The following is a 10,194-nucleotide window of genomic DNA, read 5'->3' as shown; positions in this document are numbered from 1 at the left end:
AGAAAAAGGCTTGCAAAGCAGACTGGGTCACTGTTTGCTGTGCACTGTAGCATCCTATATGGCCATCTATGTGCACATTACCAAAATGAGGGGCATAGAGTGCTGTCTGTGGAGCACCACCGAGGCTGTGGCTGGGATATCCCTTTCTGCTGGTGGCTCTGTTAATGTCAAAAACATTTTGACTGCATTGAGAAGATAGTTTAATAAAGAGTTGGATTAATTTAAGCTGAGAAAAAGGTAAAATACATAGCTGAAGCATATAGTAATGAATGCTTTAACTGCACACTGGAAGGCCGTAAGTAATTTGGAGGGGTGTAGAATAAGGCAAGAATGGTATGATATAATTAGTAATATTAGAGTGCTACTAGCAGATGAAAAATTTGACCAAATACTAAAAAAAAAAAAGTTTCAGAAAGGAAGGTGGTGAAATGATTTCCCACCATAAGCATTGAAGATCTGATAAAATGGTGGTCATATCACTTAGTGCAGTCTCTTCTGTTGTGTTTTTTGCATGCATTAGAAGTCTTGCACAAAACATAATTTAGAATCAAAACCTGATTGTTAAAATCTAAGTGTTCAGAAAAGTGTTGATTTATTTTTAATAATTTTTATAAAAACAGTTTTGATCAATTGCTGGCTTAAATATATGTAATTGTAATGTTCTATTCTTACCTTTCTGCTGAGCTTTTCTAACAAGGCTGACATACTGTGCATACTCTAGCTATAATTTTGATTGAAATAATTTTGAGCAGGTTTTTTTTACACTCACATAATTTGTACTAGGGTCATTGAATTTAACTCCAGGAGACTATTGCGGCAGTCATTTTGACTGAAATGTGTTTTCTAAATGGCATCTGGTTTTCAAACTGTCCTGTTGCATAGCAGTGGTTTTAGAATGTGCGTGAACGTAACTCCCGGCAGCGGTGGGTTTCGAACAAGTGCAGTGAGCTGCATGTTTGCTTTCAGAGCCATGTGATGATGGTGGTGCCTATAAATTTTAGTATGACTGTGAGAGAATGTAGTACTGTTGTCTGATGGTACTGAAATAATGAAAGTTCTTAATTTCTTGATAGGTTTGAGGTTCAGAATCATAAAACAGATTAAAGCTGTGCTTGAAAGTAAGCCAGACTGAAGAGTTACAATTAACATTGCATCTTGGGCAAGATAATTGAAGATTGTAGACTGTGGAGATGAAAAATACCTTGCAGATCATCTAGTATATCTCTGCCAGTTTGAGATTGTTCCTGCTAGTGTTTTGTCTAGTGCTGTTTAAAATGTACCACTCAGTGAGATTTCAATCACATCTCTAAGGAAACAGCTGGGGTTTTTTTCCCCCCTAATAGTCAGCATCACTTTCTCTGTTTAGTTTTATCCTATGGATTTGAGATGTGCCACACACTTTGTCCCAGCTTTTTCCTGTGATAATCAATCACTGCTTACCCAAACAAACCATGTGTTTCCCTGTATCTTGGGTCCTAATTCTGCTCATGTTTTGCACCTCCATGAGTGTTTTCTTGGCTTCTCGTGGTGTCCTCGGGAAGAGCCTGGCCTTTCTCAGCAGACAGCCCTCACTTCTGGAATCCTTCTTGCTTCCATGCAGCCATGTGCTGACAAAGCCAGTCTTTGTGTCTGCTTGAGGAGTGATGCAAGGCCCATCTGTTAGCTCAGGCTGATAGGAAAAAAGCAGCCTTTAAGGATGGCTTGTGGGTTGCTTTGTTTTTTCCAGAGGTTCTAATGTCCACATTTGACCAGTGAATCTCCAGAAGCAATGTGAGCTGTCATTGCCTCCTGGCAGCAACTCTCTGCCATGCTTTTATGATTACCCTCACCTTGTATCCAAGCTTGCAGCAGCAGGTTTCTCACACAAATGTATTTCAAAGAAAGCTCAGTCATGGCTTATTTTTAAACGTACTAGTGACACCTGTTCTTTCGCATCTTTCAGATCAGTAACTTTTCTTCAGATTTTCTTGTTATTCTGGTAGAAAATTCCATTTACTTATTAATTTTTGCTAATATTAAATCATTACCAGATCTAACTTTAATTTTATGAATAGCTTTAGTATATTTCTTCCAACTGTAATTTCTTTTGTTCAAAAGATTTTTCAATAAATATTCTTTTTTATGTCACCCACACAGTTTTTCTGGCTTGTTTCCAGTCTGTTCTTGCCAGATGTTTTTTCCCAAGCTTTTGTGATAATGAAATGGAGCCACTGTACCCATGGTATTTTAAAAAAAAAAAAAAAAAAGCTTTGAAAAGTTTTTTTTTTTACAAAGAAGTGCCATTAGTTTGACATTGCATTCATATTTTTCCCATGTTTCAGACTTTTGACATATCTTCATTTAAGAACAGATTGTGTCCAAAGTTTCACAACACCTGAATTTTTGAAGTAGCAGCATTTTTTCAATGCTTAAGTTATAGGTGGCACTTGGACCTTAAGAGTTAACAGAACATGAAAATTGGTGATTTTAAAAATTTTGCTACAAATACACTGTCTTAAACCCAGTTCATTCCACTGTATCCTGCTTTACCAGGTGAATACCCTTAGTAGGCACAGAGAGAGAGACTGTTTATATGAATGCAATTTTATGCAAAATAGCTCAGCTCCGGAAGCAGTTAGAATGATCTAGTAATGATTTAATACTATACACAGCTTTTTCTTTATTCCTCCGCTACTCCCACCCCAGTTAGCTGTTAGATGTTCAGCGAAGAGGCACTCAAACCTCTTGTGTCAGGAGGGAATTGAACCTTCTGGGTCCTAGAAGACTTCTTAACCATTTGGTGAAGACAATTGTCTTATTTTTATTTATCAGGTCTAGAAAGATAGGTTCAGTGCAAAATATTTGAGGAACTTAATAATTCCACATCTACCACAATTGAATCATTCCTTCTGACAAAGCAATTTATTGAAAAAAATATGTGTGTTGCCCAAGTCTGTGGCTGGCTCATCAGCAGGAGAATCCTGCTATATTGTATAAAGCAGAAAAAACGAAGAAGTCATTGCTTTGGGGTGACAGAACTCTCTTGCTGTTTTCGATTCTCCCTGAACCCATTGAAAAAACTGTGCAAACAGAGCTCCAGGCTGCCCCCCCCAGCATGCAGGCTTTGGGACTTGTCCTTCAGAGATCTCTGCCTTTCTCCATGTACAGGCTAGGCGTCTGTAACTAGGTTTTGAATTCTGCTCCAAAGACTCACAGGTCAGGTATTTTAGCTTCTAACATTTGGCTGACTGTAGGGGAGCTGATCCCTGTTTACTCCCCTTAGATAGATGTTCTTTTTCTTTGTCTCTACTGAGCCTCTTTGGAGATAAACCTGTTTCTTACCTGCATGAATTGAAAATGGCAGTTCTTTCTACTTCTGTCTTTTTAAGCAGTCTCAGGATCAGGACTCACTGTTTCAGCACTCACTTCCCTGTGATGACATTTTTATTAAGCTAAATAGAGGATTTGTGAAAGAAATGAGTAAAAGGTTGCAGGTTGCTAAGTAAGTTTGTCTTACTCTGATGATCAATAGCTTCATTTGTCTTGTAATATTGTATATTGAGTATTTAGAGTTAAGGTCTTGAGGCAAAAACATTAATGAAACTTAGTATGTAGTCTTACGCTATTTCAGATTTGTTAAGTCAGCCTTTAGTAAGGAATTTTACATTGCCGACCTTATGTTACACACGTAGCATTTGGTGCTAGTTGGAAAAGAAAATGGTTACAATTTGTTGTTAAAGTATCGCTGGAGCATTTGTAATGCAGCAGCAGGGTCACTTTTACACACACTTTTACATGACGCAAAACTGAGGTGGATCCAACTCCAAAGTATCTAGGCTTTGCTGTGCTCATTGGGAGCTTTTAGGAGCCTCCTGCCATTCCTTCATTGGTGATTTCTGAATGTGAGGCCAGCTGCAAGTATGCATTGCAGAAGCGATTTGCCCGTAATGGTGCACTGGGGTGTAAAATAGAAATTGTTACAGCAGATTACTCCATAATGCCTCTTTACTGACTGAATAAGGACGTTGTTGAATGAAGAATGTAGAAAAATGTGCTCTCAGACTCATGAGTATTTTAAGAAAGTAAAAACACATAACGAGTTTGAGGTTGATCCAATTCAGTGATATGTTCAAAGTGATTCATGAACTGGATTTTGAGCCATTTACGATATACTGACTTCAGTTTTCTTAAATGCTGTCAATGCTAACAATTTGTAAATCATGCTACTCTTTAGTGTAATTTATAGACCTGAATTAAGTAAATGGAATTTGTCTTTGTGAATATGAGTAGGCCAGTATTCCTTAACCAAACTCCAAAGACTTTGCAGAATGATGACATCCAAACTATTGTTGTCTAATGCCATATAAAAGAAAGTTAAGCACAGGCTGTTATAAAAATTGCCTCATTCTTTGTGACTGGAATTTTTTCTATTCTCCACAGGTAGGTGTCATTTTTTTATATTATGTCCACTTAATATTTATTCCTACCTCCTGCAAGCACTGTCACAAATTTGAAGACCAAGTTCTCTTTCAGCAAAAGAGTGGGGTTATGATTTTTTTTTTTGATTGATACTGCTAAGAACTTGCTGCTGCTTTTTATAGCAATGTAATTCCTTGAAGGTTTGAACTGACACTCGCTTTCCTGATACATTTATTCTTCAGAAATTCCTTACTGTGCTGTTATCATTACACAGAGGTAGGTCATGGTTGGCTGGGGTTTTTTTTTTTTTGAAAAGTAGAGCTGTGGTCAGATACCAGTTTTTCATAGAACGTAACCTTGTTGCCTTGAATTGTCAGTGGCGTCTATAGCAAAGGCCAGGGAAAATTTTTCTTGTTTTCTGCTTTTACCTTTTTCTTTCCCCTGGGAGCTGGGAGGAGGTAGGGAGACAGTGGAATCACCACAGCATTTTTTCCGAACTGAGGCAGAACAGACTGGTTGCACTCAATGGTGACATCCCACGACTGCACTTTAGTGATATCGCAGTAATCATTTAGAGGAACGAAGATAGTGAAAAATATGCTGGTACATTGCTATTTTGGTAAAATAATTAATGGCTCTGTCAAGACACTGTATGTGTGTTTGTAGGCAAATTTCTCTCCTTTCAGGCCCTGCTCTTTTTAAGCGTGCAATCTTCCAGCCTTTCCTTTTCAGCCTTCAAAATCTTTTTTATCTGGAGTAGAGCGATGCATCCATCTGTTCAAAATGTGGTATGAGCTGGCACAGGAATATCCAACTTTGAGTGTGAAAGTTCAAGAGGAGGTCTTCACGTATAAAGGAAAGAGAATCGAAATCTCCCCTGGTTGTCAGGCAGAGATTTGGAAAATGTTCAGCTCATGCCTATTATTCCTGTTCCCCACATCGCCTTTCTCTCTCTGATCAGAACTCCAGGATAACTGTTGATATGAAGGATGAAGAGTTTAGCCTGTGTTTCTCACTGCCTGTGCTGAAAATGTAATGGTGACAATGTATGTAAGTTCCTGGGTTTGCTAGCTCCAGAACTATGTGAAAATCAATGAGCAAGTATGAGTGACTTCCAAAGAAATATGGGAATGATGAGAAATGGAAAAAAAAAAAAAATTGGCCACTGCCATTCATGTTAGCTAAAATTACTAACATTAGTAATGTCTCTTGTTTGCAGATCACCTCTCTTGTGACTCTCCAGCTGTTATCCATGGTTGGCCATAATGACCAGCTTGATGGACCACGATACAAATGTACTGTATCTCTGGACTTCATCAGAGCTATTGCCCGGTGAGCCTGTTAGAGATTGTTTACTGTGTATTTGCTGACTTGAAAGAGACTTCAAAACCAGTATTTGCTCAGTCATTAGCTCTCTACAGACCAGAACAGAAATCTAGGGATGTTTACTAAGAATGAGTGAATGAGTCTTATTTATGGGAAGTGTTGAACTTGAGATAAGATTAGTCCAATTCTGTTTTGAAAAAAATTTTATCTTGCAGTGGTAATATGTGTTACAGTAACATACTGTCTTTGTGCTTAATAGAGGTCAGGGACTTCATGTGAAAATAATGCTCTAAAATGTCAGTCCATTTCGTTACCAAAAGGCACATTATGGTATTTGAACCTGAAATGATACTTAGTTCTTAATAGTGGGTGTTGTACGTATGATATAAAAACTACATAGATTATAAAAATTGTTCCACATAGTCTGTGTTGCGTGGTATGTAGTTGGTACAAACTAATTCAATAAATGAATGTAGGTACCTCAACGTTCAGAGCCTCCAGTTTTAGAGTCTGAGAACAGTTCCAAATCCATCAGGAGACATAATGATAAATTACAGACAGAAATGCATGCAATACATAGGCAACAGTCAAGCCTATGTCTCATTTTTATGAAATGCCAACAGCATTACCTCACACCTGTTGCTGCAGCCAGCTTATTAGCAGGTCTTGGATAAAGAGTCTATAGTCAGAACAGAGTCCAGAAATGACATGTAGCAAAAAGGAAGAGAAACGTTCTCAAGGCCAACTTTTCTTTGTAATGTGGGACTTCAGAGGAACCTGTGGTGTAGATCGTATCCCATAACCTCACATGTTGCTCTCCTGAGCTATCAAATGTCCAATAGCCCACCGACACACTAATTTCAATTTGCAGTTAGACCGGCCATAGAATGAAACTTCATCTGGTTCAGGCCTGGCTGGACCACACTGCCAGGATCTCCACAGCTTCATTATGTCAGTTTGCTATTCCTAGCAATAAAGTCACTTGTGAATGATGCCCTGAAAAAGCTCCCACTGGTACCAAGTACAGTGGACCATCTGCTCAGCAACATGGATTATTGTGTGTATGGACATCCCCAAGGTCTTGTCCCTGCTCTAACTCCTATGGTGAATACAGAGACCAGTTCGTAAACTATGAGGGCCCTTGAATTAAGATACTTGAAATGACAGCCCTGTCCTTGCAACTTTAACATCTTTTGGAAGTTTTATTGACTCCATTAAAGTTGCCAGAAGGTATAGATTTTCCAGACAGGACCAAAACTTGTGCTATGCAGCTCATGCTTACCAGAGAAAGTGGTCATCAGAGGCGCTGCCACTTTAAACCTCAGTGCACAATATAGTGCTTTGGCTTGCCTTCCTTTGGGTCAGATGTGTGTATATATATCCTGACTGTTATGAGGAAGAAAGCAATTTTTCCTACATGTTGTGAGGAAGAAAGCAATTCTGTTTTTTTTCCCTGAAGTAGTTTGGAAGTGTTTATGTACTGTATAGTTAGGGATGTTTAAATGACCTGACAGATTTTTTTAAATTGGCCTGTTCTTCTTTCTCCTGTTCTTTTTTTTTGTTGTTGTTGCTTTGTTCCTTTGGTACACTTCTTTTATTAAGCATCTTTTCCCAACCCACAATCTTTTTTAAATCTTTGAGGAGGACAATCCATAGATAAGATACAAGGTTTCATGAACCCATGATAAATGGGTTTCCCCCATGTCTTGATGGGGCTAGCTACAGGGCAAAGGCATGATCTTCTGTGCTTTAAGAAATTTCAATTGCTAGCTAAGCTATAATCTTGCAGCTGCCTGTAGTTTTTAACCACACATGGGGAAGTTATATTTATTGCAGAGAAGGAACTACTTTGCCATTTCAACCAAATAAACTTCAAGTAAGCAGCCCATCTCCTGATCCTTTTTTCTACTACTGTAATACTTCTAAAATAAGTTTGTTAGTCATTAAAATCCTCAGATACCTCAGCCTTGTTACCATCTCGGCCTTGCTATTTAGCATATTTCCTAATGGAGGGCTGAAGAGTGCAAGGAGAAGGACAGAAAATGATGCTCTCTCCCACCCCCATTCAAGCTGTTCAGATTGTAATTTCATTTTCCTTTATTTTTTAAGCAAAAGTGAAGTTTGCATTTTTTTGAAAAACAAAAGCCACCTGTTTTTCGAAAAGAGTAGAAAACTTGTGTCTCTTCTTGGTGGCTTCTAGTGTGATAACCGCTGGCCATGCAGTCTGTCTGTTTAATACCACAGAACCTCATGTCTGTCTCTATTCCCTTGCATATATTCAGTCTTTGCAGAGATATTCCCATGCTTTTTACCACGTAGTATTTATACATTTGGCTGAAGGTAAGGTTAGGCGTTTCTTTGTCAGAAATTTTTAATTTCTGTTGTGAGAATTTCAGACCGAAGTTCATAAATTTTCTGTAGCTGAAATAGGGATGTCTTAATGTTTGTTGAATGTAGTGGATCTTTTCATATAGTCTCTAATGATCCCAGTTGTTATGACAGGACGATTGTGTTTTGTTTAGTTGATAAGGTCAGCATTTGTTAGAGTGTGTGATTTTGTTTCTGCGGAAAGCCTTGTAACTAAAGCACTTTTCTTGAGTGACACGATGTCATGCGAGTCTTACAGTGGCAGTTAATTTCTTTAATTTTGTCACTGGATTATTAAGTAGACTCAAACACAGTGTTTCTTGTTATATGTCTTGGGGATTTCTGAACTGTTTTTCTGCCCAATGTGATGTTTTGTAAAAACTTTTTGAAAAGTGGGTTACAGAATGATACGTGAACAGAGAATATTAAATGATTGTAGTCTAACAAATAAGACATTCAGCCAGTTAATCTCACTTAGCATTGTGAGCGGTTATTTTTGCATCATTGAATACTTTTAAAAAAACTTTTAATTTTATACTTGTCATTATATGCAGTAATTTGTGTTATTTATTCAAACCGTAAACCCCAAAGTCTGAGTGTTAGATTGTATAGCAGAATGAGTTTAAAGACAAAAAAATAATTACATGTTTTATTCTACTGCTGTTTCATTCTGCCTGCCATTAAAGTACAAAAGTATACGTTAAAATCTGCTATCCCATTGAGTGGCATTCTTGGATTTTTCAAATTTAGCTATGAACATGGGTCAACTAGTGTCAAGACTGAAAGAACGCAGACTGCAAATGAGTACAGATGAAGGAGATATGTAGTACATGCTAAAACAGGTGGTTTGGAAGATGAACAAAACATTCAATAGCATAAAAGATTGCTGCTTTGCATCACCAACTAGAATATCACGTTTACCGTATGAGAATATAATCTTATTAACTTTGATATATTTTTCCTGCTTAATGATCGAAATAAGAATCTTCCAGTTTTTACTAGAAAGCTGCTTTATTTCTTTTTTAGAATCTTACAAAGTTTAAATGATCAGAAGACAGGTACTGTAAATAACAGTAGAAGTTCAAAAATTCATTCATCCTTGATTGCATTTCTTTTGGAGATATTGCTTGATTTTGATTGTGCAGAATGTCCCGTGTGTGCTGCCTCCAAACAGGTTAAAGTTAGCACTGTTAAGATGATTGCTCTAATATACTGTGTTTTTGTTTATAGGACTGTGAACTTCGACATAATAAAGTACTTGTACGATTTCTTGTGAAAACAAGCTTCACAGCCATATGGACACTGTGACAATGACTAAGGCAAGCTGTGTTCATCTCTCTACTTAGCTAGCCAGAAAGAAGAGTATTTTGGCTCTTTTGGATTTGTCCAAACAGGTGCTGGCCCAGCATGGAACCTGATGAAAATACTCTGATTGGTCTGGGTGGATCTGAGCAGAGGACTATTTACCAGGGACCCTGGAGTATTTGGAAGCAATGTGTTAATTATAAACAGCAGGGTTTGAGCACAATCTGTTCTACTCTTAATGATGTTATCTTAACACTGAAATTGCCTGAAACCCATTTACTTAGGACTGCATTTTGCTCTATGAACTCTCCCCAGTGCTTTGAACATGGCAGCAGCCCTTGTTTGTATGCCCAGTCTTTTCACTTCCTCTCCACAGGAATCTTTGCAATTGCCTGCCAAAGCAGCTTTTCCTGAGGCCACCATTTTAGGAGAGTGGAGTAGCAAAATATAATAAACATAAGAACATATTTAAAATCAAGCTGGTATAAATCCTTCTTTCTCTTCAATCATATGTAGGCAGACTGTTACACTGTTATGTGGAGATCACGATGATAGGAAACTCCCAATTAATCACTACACTGTCTTTTTTCAGACCATTCATAAATGTTGACTATGAATCTATTTTTACAAAGCATTATTTAAAAAAAATCATTTGATTCTTAAAGTTCTATCCCCATGTCAAACTTGAAAGGTTTTATTTTTGTTTAAACATTTTATAGTCCTTTTACGCTCATCCAGTTATATTAAGTGCTAATTATAAAGCCGTTTGGAATGAATATACTTTAAGATACACACTGT

At 37.6% G+C, this 10,194-nt stretch overlaps 1 long non-coding RNA gene across 1 annotated transcript; it reads left to right on the top strand.

Moving 5' to 3' along the window:
* Positions 1–5,540: 5,540 nt before the first annotated feature.
* LOC104083392 lies at positions 5,541–9,872 on the top strand. The gene is made up of 2 exons (XR_683596.1): positions 5,541–5,730; positions 9,322–9,872. It is a non-coding gene; the product is annotated as an uncharacterized LOC104083392 (long non-coding RNA).
* Positions 9,873–10,194: the final 322 nt, after the last annotated feature.

The sequence above is a fragment of the Fulmarus glacialis genome, unplaced genomic scaffold, assembly GCF_000690835.1.
Source record: "Fulmarus glacialis isolate BGI_N327 unplaced genomic scaffold, ASM69083v1 scaffold2781, whole genome shotgun sequence".
Taxonomy (NCBI): Eukaryota; Metazoa; Chordata; class Aves; order Procellariiformes; family Procellariidae; genus Fulmarus; species Fulmarus glacialis.
The sequence above is the reverse complement of the archived record's forward strand: the minus strand, read 5'-3'. Positions and strand labels throughout refer to the sequence as shown.